The sequence below is a fragment of the Pristis pectinata genome, chromosome 1, assembly GCF_009764475.1.
Source record: "Pristis pectinata isolate sPriPec2 chromosome 1, sPriPec2.1.pri, whole genome shotgun sequence".
NCBI classification, from domain to species: Eukaryota; Metazoa; Chordata; class Chondrichthyes; order Rhinopristiformes; family Pristidae; genus Pristis; species Pristis pectinata.
Genome location: NC_067405.1, coordinates 122,937,600 through 122,953,634, shown reverse-complemented (window position 1 = coordinate 122,953,634; position 16,035 = coordinate 122,937,600). Strand labels below are relative to the sequence as shown.

The 16,035-nt window shown below is 40.2% G+C and overlaps 1 protein-coding gene across 1 annotated transcript in view; it reads right to left on the bottom strand.

Annotated features, from left to right (window-relative positions):
- mdga2a (MAM domain containing glycosylphosphatidylinositol anchor 2a) overlaps window positions 1-16,035 on the bottom strand; it is a 652,262-nt gene that overhangs the window by 516,545 nt on the left and 119,682 nt on the right. The window lies entirely within an intron of this gene.

Below are 16,035 nucleotides of genomic sequence, written 5' to 3'. Positions count from 1 at the left end.
AGAATTAAACAGTGCATTCAAACTCATTATCTGCAATTTCTCATTATAAATTAATAATTAAAACCATCCTTTACCAAGCCTAGAGATTGACATTTACTTAAAAAAATTTCTCTGGCAGACAGAGTCTACACAGTGTTTGCTTCTCTAGATGCTTACTGATACAAAATTCAATACTAACCCTTATAAACCTATACAGCTCTTTCAGATAAGCTACCAATTGTATTCTAAAATGGAGTCCAGTTACCCTTTGTTGGGGTAAAGGAGCGTGGACATTAGACAGACAAGCTGAAGACATTTCTCCAGCTGAAGGGTTTGCCAATCTTTACTGCTTACACTTGTTTATGAAAATTGGTCAATGAAGCATGGTAGTTGGCAACCTGACAGCTATAAAATACCAAGAAAGAGCCAACACCTCGGGCAGAAAAAAAGAACACCACCTCATCAGGACTTGTTTACCAAAGAAAGATTGGATTTTCCATGACAAATGCTTTATCAGTATTTAGCCGTCATGGGTAGGCATTCAATAGAAAAGAAACTGCAGAACACAAATCTGCACCAAAGTAGGAGGCAATGCAAAGTGCACGATTATGAGCTGTGCAGGCTTTCAGCTTAATGTCGTTTTAATTATGGTGTCCTTCTAAACTGACAATGTAAGTCACCACTTGGAAAGGAGATTTGTCACATGGCTTAAATGTTACTTGTATCTGCTCCAGAGTAAACCAGTAGTCCAGGTTACCTTGCAGTGAGATTAAAAAGAACAAATTGAATGTTTGTATGTGTTGGAACATTAACAGAACTTAAAGAAATTATCCATTCTGGGACAAGATGCTTTGTCATTATCTGTAGGCAACAGTGTAAAACAATCAGTAGCCAATGCAGCAGAACCACGGAGGCCCTTTTGAAGAGAACATTTAAGATATGGTCCATATTTCTACAATCACTCATCACTAAACTGCCAGTCGTCACTACTTCAGTCCCTTTGCATATCATCTGAAAGAACTGGATGTCTGTGTTTAATGACATTGATGAGAAATAACATTTTTGCACAATTATTTGTGCAGCCAGGCCACATATCAGAGGTCGAGTTTATTGCAATAATGGACTTGAGAACTTTTCCCCTTCATTATTATTAGATTTAATATGCCTTAAACAGCGTGGTGTGATTATACACTTTTATATTCAAGTTCCGACACTCAGTAAACCCGATCCAGTTGAATGCAGAGAATGCATTCATGCTGTACCTTACATTTGCATATTTTGAAGATATCATTACAACTTGCACATAAAAAAAGGAATGATCCACACTTTGGGTGGATTTAACTTCTGAGACTTCAATAAAACACACCACAACAAAAAAAATAGCCTGCATGTCAAGTCCTCCAAAGTAAAATTGAACAGCTGCCCTATGAAGTCAAAACCACACTTGCATCCGAAACAGCTTGCCCAATCCTTTCAAAAGCAGTAGTCCATACATTGCATCAGCGTGGCTCTGGCTTCACAGTACAACCCAACGGTTTCTCACATCAGTATCTGAATGGCAATTGCTGTGGGAAAGGCCACATTCAAATCCAGCTATTAAAGTGCACTGACATTGACTATCATAGATTATGGTGTTCTAATGATGGCCGTTGCCTGAATATGCATTTAAAAGAGCAGCAAACTGTACTTTTATGGCCTGCTTAATGTAACAAATGCTCCAAAATGCTTTAGACATTGGATAGCACTGTGGTGATACAACTTTAAAGAGGCACAAGCAACTACAGTGAGTGGGCACCATGAATCTGAAATGAAAACAGAAAATCCATCAAATGTTCAGCAGACTAAGCTGTATCTGTGAAGCAAGACTCCGCAGAGGCTGCCTGAGCTATCTAACGTTTGCATCGCTTCCGGCTTGCATTTTAAGATTTCAGGTGAAGAGAGGGGTCATTGGTGAAGGGATCAGATAAACACATCCCAGTAGGTGGACCTAAAACAGAGTGAACATTCTGCAGCTGATGCAAACAAGATGCTGAAGGGAAGCTGCAAAGAATGTGGAATTGTGGAGTGTGAAAGGATGGCAATCGGTACTGTTTCTGGACTTCAGCATCTGTATCATCAGGAGTTAAGATCAAAAAGAAAGGCAAACATGGCTGAATGTCTCCAAGCACCTAACAAGACAGAGATCGGTACAAATTAAAACTCAGCCCTTAAATCTCACCTGCACGTTTACTAAGCACCACAATGCAAGGCAATGATAAACAGCACTGTCAACTTCTAGAAAGATATCATCATTACTGGGATAACTTCAGGCTAGAAACTGTACCAGGCAAAAATATGCATTAAAAGAGCAATGCATGGGGTCCGTGCCAATTTTATACAAGGCACCCAATAGTTAAGACATCAAAGGGAAGTATAACTGGCTTTCGACACCATGTGCACACGCATCCTTTCCCTGGTTAGCTTCACCAATGCAAAAACCAATGGAGGTTGTCAGGTAACCTGGATTTGTGAAGCCAGGTTTAATGGATCAGAAACTGGGTGGACTGGAAGGATTAGGCATGGATTCGCAAGGATCAGTATCATCAGGAATGTGGAAGTCAGTCACTGATGGGATTAGGGGGATGAAGAGTCGGGGTTTGATTACATCACTAGATCCAATTACTTGCATGTCAAATCAAACAACTCGTATACAATTCCAGATCCCCAGTCCCAGTGAAAGCCAGCAGAAAACAGGATCATGATCAGAAGAGGCCCAATTAAAGAGTTCCAATTTAAATTTTCTCTTACTCTTTTCTCGCATGACAGGTGGTGGTGGAGGGTCCAAAATGAAGCTCTGGTCCTACCCTATCCTTTGGACTCAAATCGTCTCCAGTGTCCATCTCATCAATTCCCTTGTTATTCGTTTGGTAGGTGACATGTTGTATGAAATACTTCTCTTGGTGGTCACTCACCTAACATTTCTCACCAGAGTCCAGAGGTCAAAATAGTCCCATGTTCACCTAAGTATTGTCCTTGGTCATTCTGGCTCCTTGGTTTATTTTGACATTGTCGATTTGGAATTCAACATTGATAAGTATTTTCCATGGCAAAGTTGGCCAATCTTTGTCATGTCATTTGTCCCAGGAAAGCAGGTCATCTGTAGCCATTACATCTTTACCAGACCCAAAGCATGCAATAGATGTGAAATGAGATAACCATTTTTCCCCATTAGGGAGTGCTCCATCAGCTTGCAAAAGCCTCACAGCCGAGGGGGGACTAGCTGCCGGTTTAGTAGAACTGACCACAAGTTCAACGATCAAAAGAACTGCAAATGTTAGAATCTGAAATACAAACAGAACATACTGGAATCACACAGAAGGTCAGGTGGCATCTGTGGAAAGAGAAACAGATGATGTTTCAGGTGCAAGACCCAGAGTATCTCTGAGCTGAAATGTTGACTGTTTCTCTTTCCACAGATGCTGCCTGACCTACTGAGTGTTTCCAGCCTGTTATGTTTTTATTTCCGACAATACATCCAACAAGGATGCACAAGCACCCTTAAATTCCAGAAACAAAATGCAAACATTGTAATTCTTGCAAATGCTGCAATATGTCACTCGTGTTTGTTAAAATGACTTTAAAATGAAAATCAGATTATGCCAGCTATCACTCCTGAAACCAGAAAGAACTAATGTTGTTAGGAACACCAAAGGTTTAATTGGGTTATAAATTTAAATTCTCATTTTCGGGGCTCCTAGTGCCACTTAATGCAATGGGGCATTAAAGGAATCTGGCACAACTTCAACAGCAGATGAGGGAATCAGAGTCAAAATAATTAAATCATTTTAAATGCTGAATTTTTGTTTGCAAATGGAGGGATTCACACGATTCAAAGGAATTTTCCATTAATTAGTTTTAATGGAGTGAGGCATTAACCTTTTCATTAAATACATTTAATGTAGCTAAAATAATCAAGTTCATGTTATACAAAAGGTAAATGTAATTTGAAACAAAAATAGAAAAATGCTTTTCTGATGACTTAACCACTTAATAATGTAAACAATATAAACCACTCATTTAACAAGGTGGCTTCCTATAGAGATAGTTACAGAATGGTTCAGTTAACACATTTTCATTTTCTTATTTATAATAATGTTCAATTCAGGCCGCTGTCTGTAAGGAGTTTGTACGTTCTCCCCGTGTCTGCGTGGGTTTCCTCCAGCTGCTCCGGTTTCCTCCCACATTCCAAAGACGTACGGGTTAGGAAGCTGTGGGCATGCTATATTGACACCAGAAGCAGGGCGACATTTGCGGGCTGCCCCCAGAATCGCAAAAGGTGCATTTCACTGTGTGTTTCGATGTACATGTGACTAATAAAGATAAAGACATCTTCCTTACATTTCTTTTATCATTCCAAACACTTCCCTTCCCCTTGGAGATGTTAAAGCACAGATCAGTATGAGACTTAACAACAACTCTGGGAAAAATCCTTTAGAACCATTCTCACTCCCTGTTAAAACAAAGGGAAAATGTTTACTTTTGGATGCTTTCTCTGAATGAAGGGCACTGTATTAATGGGAGTCAGTACTGTTGCCATTTTTGCCGCAAAAAACTGAAGACAAGAGACAAAAACTTTAATTTGTATAGCAAAGCAAAACATCCTGAGGTAGTTCACGGAATAAACTCTGACAGGGAACCACATAAGGACATAGTAGGGAAGGTGTACAAATGCCTGAGCAGCTGGGTATGTTTTAAAGGGCAGCTCAAAGGAATAAGAGGTAGAACAGCAAACAGCTTTGTGTGGCAATTCTAGGGGTAGGTCCTTGGCAGCTGAACACACGGCAGTGGGGCAAGTACATTCTGGAATGAACAGAAGGCCAGAAATGGAGGAGCTGATTGGTCCAGGTATGATTCTAGGTAGATCCGAAGGAGATGAGGGAGGTAAAAAGGCTGACAACAGGGTGAGCCTGAAAACACACGGTGAGAATTTTTAGATCAAAGCATTTCTCATCAGGAGACAACCTCTCCAATCACTTTAGAACATAGAACAGTACAGCACAATAGAGGTCCTTTAGCCAACAATGTTGTGCCAACCTTTAAACCTCGCCTAAGACTACCTAACCCCTTCCTCCCACATATCCCTCTATTTTAAATTCCTCCATATGCTTATCTAGTAATCTCTTGAACTTGACCAATGTACCTGCCTCCACCACCGCCCCAGCCAGCGCATTCCATGCACCCACCACTCTCTGGGTAAAAAAACCTTCCTCTGATATCTCCCTTGAACATCCCACCCATTACTTTAAAGCCATGCCTTCTTGTATTGAGCATCAGTGCCCTGGGAAAGAGGTGCTGGCTGTCCATTTCTATCTATTCCTCTTAATTATTTTGTACACCTCTATTATGTCTCCTCTCATCCTCCTTCTCTCCAATGAGTAAAGTCCTAGCTCCCTTAGTCTCTCCTCATAATGCATACTCTCTAAACCAGGCAGCATCCTGGTAAATCTCCTCTGCACCCTTTCCAACATTTCCACATCCTTCCTATAATGAGGCGACCAGAACTGGACACCTTCGTTGACATAATAGCCAGTCTTCTTTTGAGCTTCCAGCTCTAGCTTATCTTTTGCTGTGGGTGCACCATCCCATGTCCTTTCCTCTCAAGGGTACATTTATGATATTGCATTCAAGGCTCACTGCAAAATACTCTTCTGTTCATTCTTCCTCCAATGCTTACAGCGTTAACCATTCAGTCTTTCCAAATTGATCTCCAGATTTGGCATCATCTAAGCACTTTTTTTTCCTTTAAAATCTCAATCTAGTTGCTGGTTTGACCTCTTAAATTGTAACTTTGTATCTCAATTGAAATATTAAATTCCAGGATCAGAAGAAAGAATGGAAAGGGAAAGGCCAATCAGCCTACTGACGCCACTCCTTCACACAGATACTTTAATATCACAACACTGGATGGCAAAGGTATTGGTATTGGTTTATTATTGTCACTTGTACCGAGGTACAGTGAAACACTTGTCTTGCATACCGATCGTACAGGTCAATTCATTACACAATGCAGTTACATTGAGTTAGTACAGAGTGCATTGATGTAGTACAGGTAAAAACAATAACAGTACAGAGTAAAGTGTCACAGCTACAGAGAAAGTGCAGTGCAATAAGGTGCAAGGTCACAACAAGGTAGAACGTGAGGTCATAGTCCATCTCATTGTATAAGGGAACCATTCAATAGTCTTATCACAGTAGGGTAGAAGCTGTCCTTAAGCCTAGTGGTACGTGCCCTCAGGCTCCTGTATCTTCTACCCGATGGAAGAGGAGACAAGAGAGAATGACCCGGGTGAGTGGGGTCTTTGATTATGCTGGCTGCTTCACCAAGACAGCGAGAGGTACAGACAGGGTCCAAGGAGGGGAGGCTGGTGTCCGTAATGCGCTGGACTGTGTCCACAACTTTCTGCAGTTTCTTGTGGTCCTGGGTAGAGCAGTTGCCGTACCAAGCCGTGATACATCCTGATAGGATGTTTTCTATGGTGCATCGGTAAAAGTTGGTGAGAGTCAAAGGGGACAAGCCAAATTTCTTTAGCCTCCTAAGTAGAGGCGCTAGTGAGCTTTCTTGGCCGTGGTACTTATACACTGCAACAATACACTGGCAGCCTCTTTACCTGAGCATCGTGCACAATGCCACTTTGTCAGATATAGGATAACAGAAATCTCAACCAACCCAATCATAACCTTGCAACCAGAATATGATAAATTAGACAGTTTATAATTCTAACAGGCAAATGCAAGTCCTTGCATTTGCCCTTAGTCACTCTTTCATGGTATAAAACATACAAACATATGAAATAAGAGCTGGAGTAGGCCACTCAGACATCCTCAAGCCTGCTCCTCCATTCAACAAGATCATGACCAATCGAATTGAAATCTCTCCCCCATTCCCACCTACACTAGTAACCTTTCACCCCTTGCATATCAAGAATTATCTACTTCTGCCCTAAAAACATTCAAAGACTTTGCTTTCACTGCCCTTTCAGGAAGAATTCCAAAGACTCGCATCTGTCTAGGAGTTAAAATTTCACCTCTTAAGAGAGAGCCTTTGTTTTTAAAAAGTGGTTTGTAATGCAATTGAATGTGGCTCAGCCCCGATGTGACTCCCAGCTACAATCCCACATGTTAAGTGCAATAATGCATTTCTATCAACATTACAAACCATGTTTGTTTTAAGGAAAACAATGAACTGGTAACTGTAATAATAAAGTGGTGGGTGAAGAATTCTGAAAAGCAAGTCCTAGCAATGCTTGGACTCTAACAAGCTCAGTAAAATAATTATTTTAAAAATGGATTCCCAGCAAAGAATGTCGAGATAAAGTCCTCATAAAATAACTGCTCTTTTTGGTACATCTTAAAATTTCTTTAACCATGAAAATTATTTTTCACCTGTGGAGAAAAGGTCTACAGAAAGAGAAAATGAATTTAACAGATTGCTAGGTATTCCGTTCTTTAATGGTTCCTCTGGGTATTTTTTTCTTGTTAAATGAGACTTCTAACTAAATAAATTAACTAAAAATGCACCGCAGGTTTGGCCTTCCTAATTCTAACTGAATGAACTAGGAGCCACTGCAAATATATTTTGCAGAGGACCACACCATCTTCATTGTAACTCATAAAATAAATTGGTTTATTAGACACTATTGGCAGTCAGCCAATACAACAACAGAGATGGAGGACCTTTAAAATCAGTCAGATGTTTAAGTGCAAATGTATTTCACTATATGAAGCCAATATACACAACTGGTAAACTGCACAATGAACTGAAGATTATACCCTGACCACCTCTCAATAGTGACATATGGAGGTCTTCAGGCTAGAAAATAAAATACATCAAATATTCTAGTAAAAAAAAACAGAAAATTCTTTAACTGATCAAAAGAGAACACAGAAAAACTTAGTCACAAATGTAAGTTGGGTGACTTTCATGGAGCACATCCGCCTAGTTCAAAAGCATGAACCCAAGCTTCCTACAGCCTGTCATTTGAATTCTCTGTCTCACCCCTTGTCTCCTGCACCTATTCCAATGAAGTTCAAAGATCTTCTCTCTGATAAGATTGTTAAAGCCATCTGAACCCAACACCCAAGTACAGTCATTTCTGATGTTAATTATATTATTCCAATTTATGCATCAATATCACTTTCAATCAATCTTAAGATACCAGAAGATAGGTAGTAAATTAAACAAAGTAATTAGTTAATAAAAATGACTTGGAGAGCATCAGAAGCATATATATTTAATGTTTAGTCCACAGGAGGCAGAAAGCCTTCTGGCAAGTTCCACACTAACAATGTAGAAACAACAGAGATACACACTGAAACTGCTGGAAACACTCAGCAGGTCAGAGAACATCTGCAGAAAGAGAAACAGAGTTAACATTCCGAGTGTTTCCAGCACATTCCATCTTTGGTTCAGGTTTGCAGCATCTTAAGATACAACTCATCATACTGTACAAAACAATATTACTTAAAGTTTGCATCTCTAAACCCCCTTAAAGCACCTTGTCCCATTTGCTTTGCACCATTATTGTTCATCATTTAATTTTTCCTGCCTTCTGTTTTGTTGTGGACTTTTCTTTTTGCTCTTTCTTTCTCTGTCCCGCCGCTACCTCTGAATCTTAAAACTTATTTCTAATGTTTTCCACTTCCGATGGCAGGCATGGTAGTATAGTGGTTAGCGCAATGCTATTACAGCGCCAGCGACCAGGGTTCAATTCCAGCCGCTGTTTGTAAGGAGTTTGCATGTTCTCCCCGTGTCTGCGTAGGTTTCCTCTGGGTGCTCCGGTTTCCTCCCACATTCCAAAGACATACGGGTTAGGAAGTTGTGGGCATGCTATGTTGGCGCCAGAAGCGTGTTGACACTTATGGGCTGCCCCCAGAACACTCTACACAAAAGATGCATTTCACTGTGTGTTTCAATGTACATGTGACTAATAAAGATACCTTATCTTATAGGTTATCAGAAACAATAGCCTGAAACATTGATTGCTTTTCTCCCTATGTTGGCTGACTTGCTGAGTATTTCTATTATTCCCTGCTTTTATTTTACATTAAACAGTTAGAAAGAGAAGCAACAATAATATCAGTCCTTGTACACACTAATAGCATAATTGAGAGTTGAAATAATTCCTGATCAGTGGTCAATAGAAAGAGGTTGGTCAATACTCTATTGCATGTGGTTCTTGGTGCACATAGCAATGTAACAATGAAAACTGTTAATTGTTGGTTATCTTACTATTCTTACAAGAAAAACAAAGACACACCTACAGGGATATACTTTATAAATGGCACTGTTGTTTTCAAGTTGTGGTGCTTCTAAGGCCAATCTCATGCTTGCTTTTCCAGTATATGGAAAAGAAAAAGCCGGGAGCTATTCTTAAGATTCAAAAGCAGCAAATTTACTCCAATGACTCTGAGGGATTTAATCTGCCAGTTTTTGGCTCATTAACCAAATGCATCTGTACTCAGCACAGTTGGAAGAAACGTGTTACTAACGCTATAGCACTAGTAGATGTTCTGCACTTAAATTAATGTTATCGATGTGAATTATCAAGTGTGAGCTATATTGCTTACAGAAATGTAAATGCGGGGTGGGGGGGCGGGGGGAGGAGGGGTGTTAGCAGTAAATGAATTTGCCCAGTTATGTAATTTGGGTGGTGTATTCTGTAAACCGTAACTATCTCAACATGACGCCATTAGACATATTGAGAAATAAAATAACCTGACCAACCAAGTCATCGCAAATGACAAATACACAAGTTTTATCAAATTTTTCCTGTCTGTTCAGCTCATTTTCTCAACTTAAAGTTGCAGAATGCCTAAAAATACTAAGCAACAGATATTGATTGGATCTGTAGAGACCTATATCAGTGTGTTACATGGATTAACCAGGGTAGTTGGAGCTCTCTACATGGGTGCATACGCACAATGTAAATGTCTAGCCAGTGAAACCTACACGCAAGTATCACAAAAAAAAAGAGGGCTCCCTTCATTACCAATACAATATTCCCTAAAAGCTGATGGTTTGCCATTCACTTTATAATAACTATAATCAGAGTGCAGACAGACAACAAAGGGGAAGGAGGAGGTGAGTTGGAGAGGGGTCAAAGAAGCACCTTGATCGAGAATAGTGATCAGATTGTGTACCTTGGAAGGGCAAGGGAGAGCAATCAGAATTACCTTGTATAGATGGGGGTGGGGAAAATAGAGGGATATGGGCTTCTGCATTTCATCCATTGCTGAAGGAGGGGGATCAGAACTCATCACTTGAGTCATGACTTGAGTCGAGGAGGATTGGGACTTGTGCTTTTGGTGAAGGGCAGAATCGGCAGAGAAAATGAATCAGGCTGTTGATCAGCTCTGAAGGGAGGCACAGTATCACATGTCAGGCTGGGGTTTGGAGCAAAAAGACTGGTTAGTGACTGACATTCATCAGGCACCACCGTAGCTAGATCTTTTGACAACTGAACCACACAAAGGACTAAAGAGAGGTATTAGTGCGGGGGGTCAGTACAAGTGTCTAGATATTGCAAAGTTAGTCAAAAGGAAGCATTTGTAAGGTTTAGGAAGCTGAAATTGGACAGGGCCCTTGAGGAATATAAAGGTAGCAGGAGAGACACAGGGAATCAGGAGGACTAAAAGGGGCCATGAAATGTCCTTGGCAAGTACGATTAAAGACAATCCCAAGATATTTTATACACGCATTAACAACAAGAGTGTAACCAGAGTGGGCAGGACCACTCAAGTACCAAGGAGGGAATTTATGCCTGGAGCCAGATGAAGTGAGCAAGGTACTAAACGAGTACTTCGCATCAGTATTCACCAAGGAGAAGGTCATGGACAATAGTGAGATCAGGGAAGGGCATGCTGATACTCTAGGGCTTGTTGATATCAAGGAGATGGGGGTGTTGGGTCTCTTGAAGAACATTAAAGTGGAGTACTGTGCGCAGTTCTGGTCAACACATTGCAGGAAGGATGTGGAAGCTTCGGAGAGAGTACAGAAGAGGTTCATCGGGATCAGAATTATTATCATTGACATATGATGTGAAATTTGAGAGAGTACAGCTATAAGGACTGGATTGTTTTCTCTGGAGTGTCAGAGGCTGAGGGGTGATCTGACAGAAGAATATAAAATTATGAGAGGCACAGATAGGGTAGATAGTCAGAGTCTTTCTCCCAGGGTGGAAATGTCAAACACTAGAGGGCAGAGCTTTAAGACAAGAGGGGGAAGTTTAAAAGAGATTTAAGTGGCAAAAGTTTTTTTTTAAAAAACACAAAGTGGCAGGTGTCTGGAACATGCCGTTAAGGGAAGTGGTGGAAACGGATACAACAGCAATGTTTAAGAAGCAGATACATGAAGATTCAGGGAACTAAGGGACATGGACCACCTGCAGCTGATGGAACAGTCTCAACTCATTATGTGTGGTACACGTATCTTTAGCACACAGCTCGTATTTGTTTCCAGAAACTATGATCATTAAGTACTTGAATTTGGGGAATTTCTACTGCTCCATAAAAAGGGAGGAAGCCCCACATCTATTTGTCCATCCAAAAAGGTGGTTCATAACCACATTCTCGAAGGCAGTGAGGGATGGGCAAGAAATGTTGGTCTTGCCAGCAATGCTCACAACCTATAAATGAATAAATTGTTGCACATCTATGAAAAATGCTTAAGCATCATTTTAGTAAAATAAATGGCAGATAATCTTAAGAATAAATAGAAATGCAATTGCCCAGAGCATGTTGCAAGTCAATGGTTCAGATCTGTATTAGAAAAGGCAAAAGAATTAGGCACTTTTCCCCACAGATTACGTCACCTTTTGAGGGCACAAGTAATTCTAGGTACATTTAATCAGTGTCTCATTATAAAGAAGTTGAAGATTATAAACAGATGCAAATATTAATTTCCCATTATATTCTTGCCATATTAGAAGCTGCAATATTTTAACTTAGACCTCAGACAGAAAACATCACTGTCCACGGGATTGATACAACACAGGTGAAAGATTGCAAATGGTAATTTATACTGTGAGCAACCAGAAGCTATACAATCTGTTCCAGATGAAATACGAGCCCACCTTCTAGCTGCACAGCTAGAGAATTGAGAGAATCCTTCACTTTTGACAGTCAGTTGGAAATTATCTTTATCTTCTGCAAAAAAAAAAGTTCAGTAAAGCCAATGATGGGATGTGCTGGGATGATCAAAACTTGATCAGGTGAAGGTTTCTTTGGGGGCCCGCCAGTCTTGGAGCAAAGGCTGCTTGAGGTGCAATCATTAGTCCTGGACCAGATGGGCAGGTGGGAGGCCACTGAGGCAACAGGAATTATTCATGAAGCCTCGGTCAGCAGAAGGAAGACTACTGGCTGGGCACAGGGGACAACTAGTGCTTGAATGGGATTAAAACAAAAATCAAGAGAGGAAAGTTCATGAAGAATGACTGAGGAACCTCATCCTCTTCTCACTGGAGTCTTAAAGAATGACAAGTGATTTCATTGAGATAGACCAGAACATGAGGGGGAATGACATGGTTGATGCTGAGAGGCTGTTTCCCCCCCACCAGAGAGTGCTAGGCAAGGGATTGGCCATTTAACATAAAGGGATGGAGCAATCTCTTTGCACAGACCTCTGGAAACGTTTTGAATTCTCTACCTCTCAGGGTTGTGAATGCAAAGGGTATTTAGTGCTGAAATGGAAAGGCTTTGGGGCATGAAGAGATCTATGGGAAAGTGGATGAGGCCCAGGATCAGTCAATAAGCTTAACGAATGGCAGTGCAGGCTCAAAGGGCTGCACAGTCCGCACCGGCTTCCGTTTCTTCTGTTTTATGCTTATTAATGATGAACAACTTACATTTGGAGATTGGGAATCAATATAGGTCAAGAGGAATAGGATTAATAGATACAGGACTTTGTGCTAAAGAGTTCGGGATGAACTAAAGTTCACAGGGCTTGTTGAAAAGGACGATGAGGAATGTTTTGCAATCTGCTGAAGGTGATGAAAAAATTTGCAACTATTTGAGCAGCAGATGAGCTGAGGCACAGGGGGAGAACAGGATGTGGGAGCCAGTTTTCTTTATCAAGGAGATGACAAAAGCTCAGGTTGGGTTTGAATAAGACCAAGGTTGAGAATCAATTTGATGGGGGAAGTGTCATCGGAATTGGTGAACTGTGTGGCAGTAACTGAAAATAATTGCTTGATACCTCCTGTGTTTATCTTGATGTAACTGTGGTTGCCCCAAGATTGGATGTGGTGTGACACAGCAACAGCGGACAGATCGAAAAAAATGCTGTAAGGATGCACGTGCAATCTTTCTCTGTGCCACAGAATTTGTGTTTGTAATGAATATTTTCATTGTTACAATGTAAAACCAACAGCCCTCACATCTGCAATAAAACATGGAAATCCTGTTTCTGTCATTGGTACCCTGTTCCTCAGCCAGGTGGGTTTTGCAGTCTTTGCTGACGTTATCAGTTCAGAAGGAATCTTCTGAAATGAGCTTCAACATTTGACGTGTTACCTTTTCAGTAATCAAAAGTGAAAATCTTAAGTTGTTGAATAATATGCAACTGTTTTAAACAGCATAATAAATCAATTATTGCTGAAGAAACCTCTGGGCCCAGAGAAGATAATTTTACATGTGTGGTGTCAATCCCTCAGAATAACATTTAAAAATGGATGACTTATAATACATATTAATTTTTATTTGTATTGATATTCTCATGATATTTCAGAATCTACCTTAACCCTACTTGCTAGTCCTAATCTTTATTATGCTTTGGGTAAAATGATTAAAAAGATCTGGAAACATTAAGGCCATCAGAAGTTGAAATATCATTCTATTGTTACACAATTAGTTCCTAATGGGCAATAATTTGAAACAACATGGAGCAGATATAGGCTGAGAAGCAGATCAGCTATGATCAGACAGAATGACAGAAAAGGCTCCAGGAGACTGAATTGTATTCTGTGCTTTTTACTTCCTGACTTGTTACATGTTCGACATTTTCCAATCAAATCTGTTGGCTTGCTAACTTGATTGCTGCCTATCGATGGAGCCCTGTTGTCATGAACCAGCAACAAAAGAAACACACTGAGCATGTTTCAGTGTTAAAAACTATTTTATTAATCACTACTATTGATAATACGTAAAATAAAAGTAAAAATGTTAGTATGTTAGAATTCAAGAATGTTAAACCTCGAACGTTAACCCCAAAACTAAACTCTTCGTGTGTGTGTGTGTGACAAAGTCCAAAACTCCCAGTTCCTGAATGGTTCTTAAAGTTCAGTTCCGCAAGCCATAAGGTGAAACATGGGCAAGGGCTTCTTCAACAACCACCGTTGTCTGAAGATAAGATGTAGATGTAGAAAAACATAGAGAGAGAGTACATACGAAATCCAAATGTTCCACGATGGAACCCAAACGACACTTCAGTGTTTACTCGGTAGTGACTTCCTCACCCCGAAAAGCATCCGAACCGTGGTCGTCCACATACAAATACCTGTTTCCTTCTACAGGTCAGCAATAAAGTGAACTCCACCGGATTACTTCCAACTTCCATACATGGATTTCAGTGGCAAACACAGTTATTGTTTCTCATCCATCGATAGAGAAAACAAGCAGGCTGGTGTCTCTCTCCCTTCTCTCTCTCTCCTTCTTCTTCTTCTGACTTCTTCAACGTCATTACGTCCTTTATCTTCTATTGACGTAAGCACGCCCCACACACACATACACACACACTCTCTATCTTAAAGGGACTTTCACTGAGTCCGTAACACCTCCCACCTAAAAAAAAAATTTTCCCAAGAAAATTTTAACCGCGCATACAGTTAGTAATGTTAATAATTATCATGTTACACAACTACAGACTATCAGATTAGTATAGATACATGTTTCCCATTTAACATCGGGAAAGACAATCAGCAATCACATTATCTTTGCCTTTAATGTGAGTTATCATGAGATCAAACTCTTGCAAAATTAAACTCCAGTTTAACAGCCTTCTGTTCTTGTTTTTGACTCGGCTCAGAAACACCAATGGGTTATGATCTGTATACACAGTCAATGGTTTCTGAGCGGTGCAAACATATACACTGAAATGTTGCAAGGCTAAAACAAGTGACAGTAATTCTTTCTCTATGGTGGAATAATTCTTTTGATGCTCATTAAATTTCTTTGAAAAGTAAGCTACAGGATGGTCAATATCATCAAGGTCACCCTTCTGCAACAACACAGCTCCTGCAGCTTCATCACTGGCATCTACTGCTAATGAAAATGGCTTTTCAAAGTCAGGTGTTCTGAGCACAGGATGGTAGCATAAAATGGCTTTCAGCTTCTCAAATGCTTCTTGACAAGAATCTGTCCAAACAAACTTTACTCCCTTCTTCAGAAGATTAGTTAGGGGAAGAGCAATATCAGCAAAACTTTTACAAAATTTTCGATAATATCCAACCATTCCCAAAAATCTTCTAACAGTCCTCGTACCTGTGGGAATAGGGAACTCAGATATTGCTTGAACTTTTGCCTGAACAGGAGCTTGCTTGCCTTGACCTACAACATAACCAAGATACGTCACAGTGGCATGGCCAAATTCACTTTTAGCCAAGTTAACTGTAAGGTTAGCCTTGGAAAGTCTTTCAAACAACCTTTCTAACGCAGAGATGTGATCTTCCCAAGTATCATTCCCAGTCACTAAGTCGTCAATGTAGGCATCTGTATGTTTTAACCCATGAATCACTGAATTAATCATTCTTTGAAATGTTGCCGGAGCATTTTTCATTCCAAATGGCAAAACATTGTATTCATACAATCCAGAAGGGGTTACAAAGGCTGAAATTTCCCTTCCTCTATCTGTTAATGGAACACACCAGTACCCTTTTAATAGGTCAATCTTTGTAAGAAATTTTGCCTTTCCCACTCTGTCTATGCAATCATCCACCCTAGGAATAGGGTAAGCATCTGACTTTGTTACAGCATTCACTTTCCTGTAATCTGTGCAAAATCTAACAGTTCCATCAGGTTTAGGTA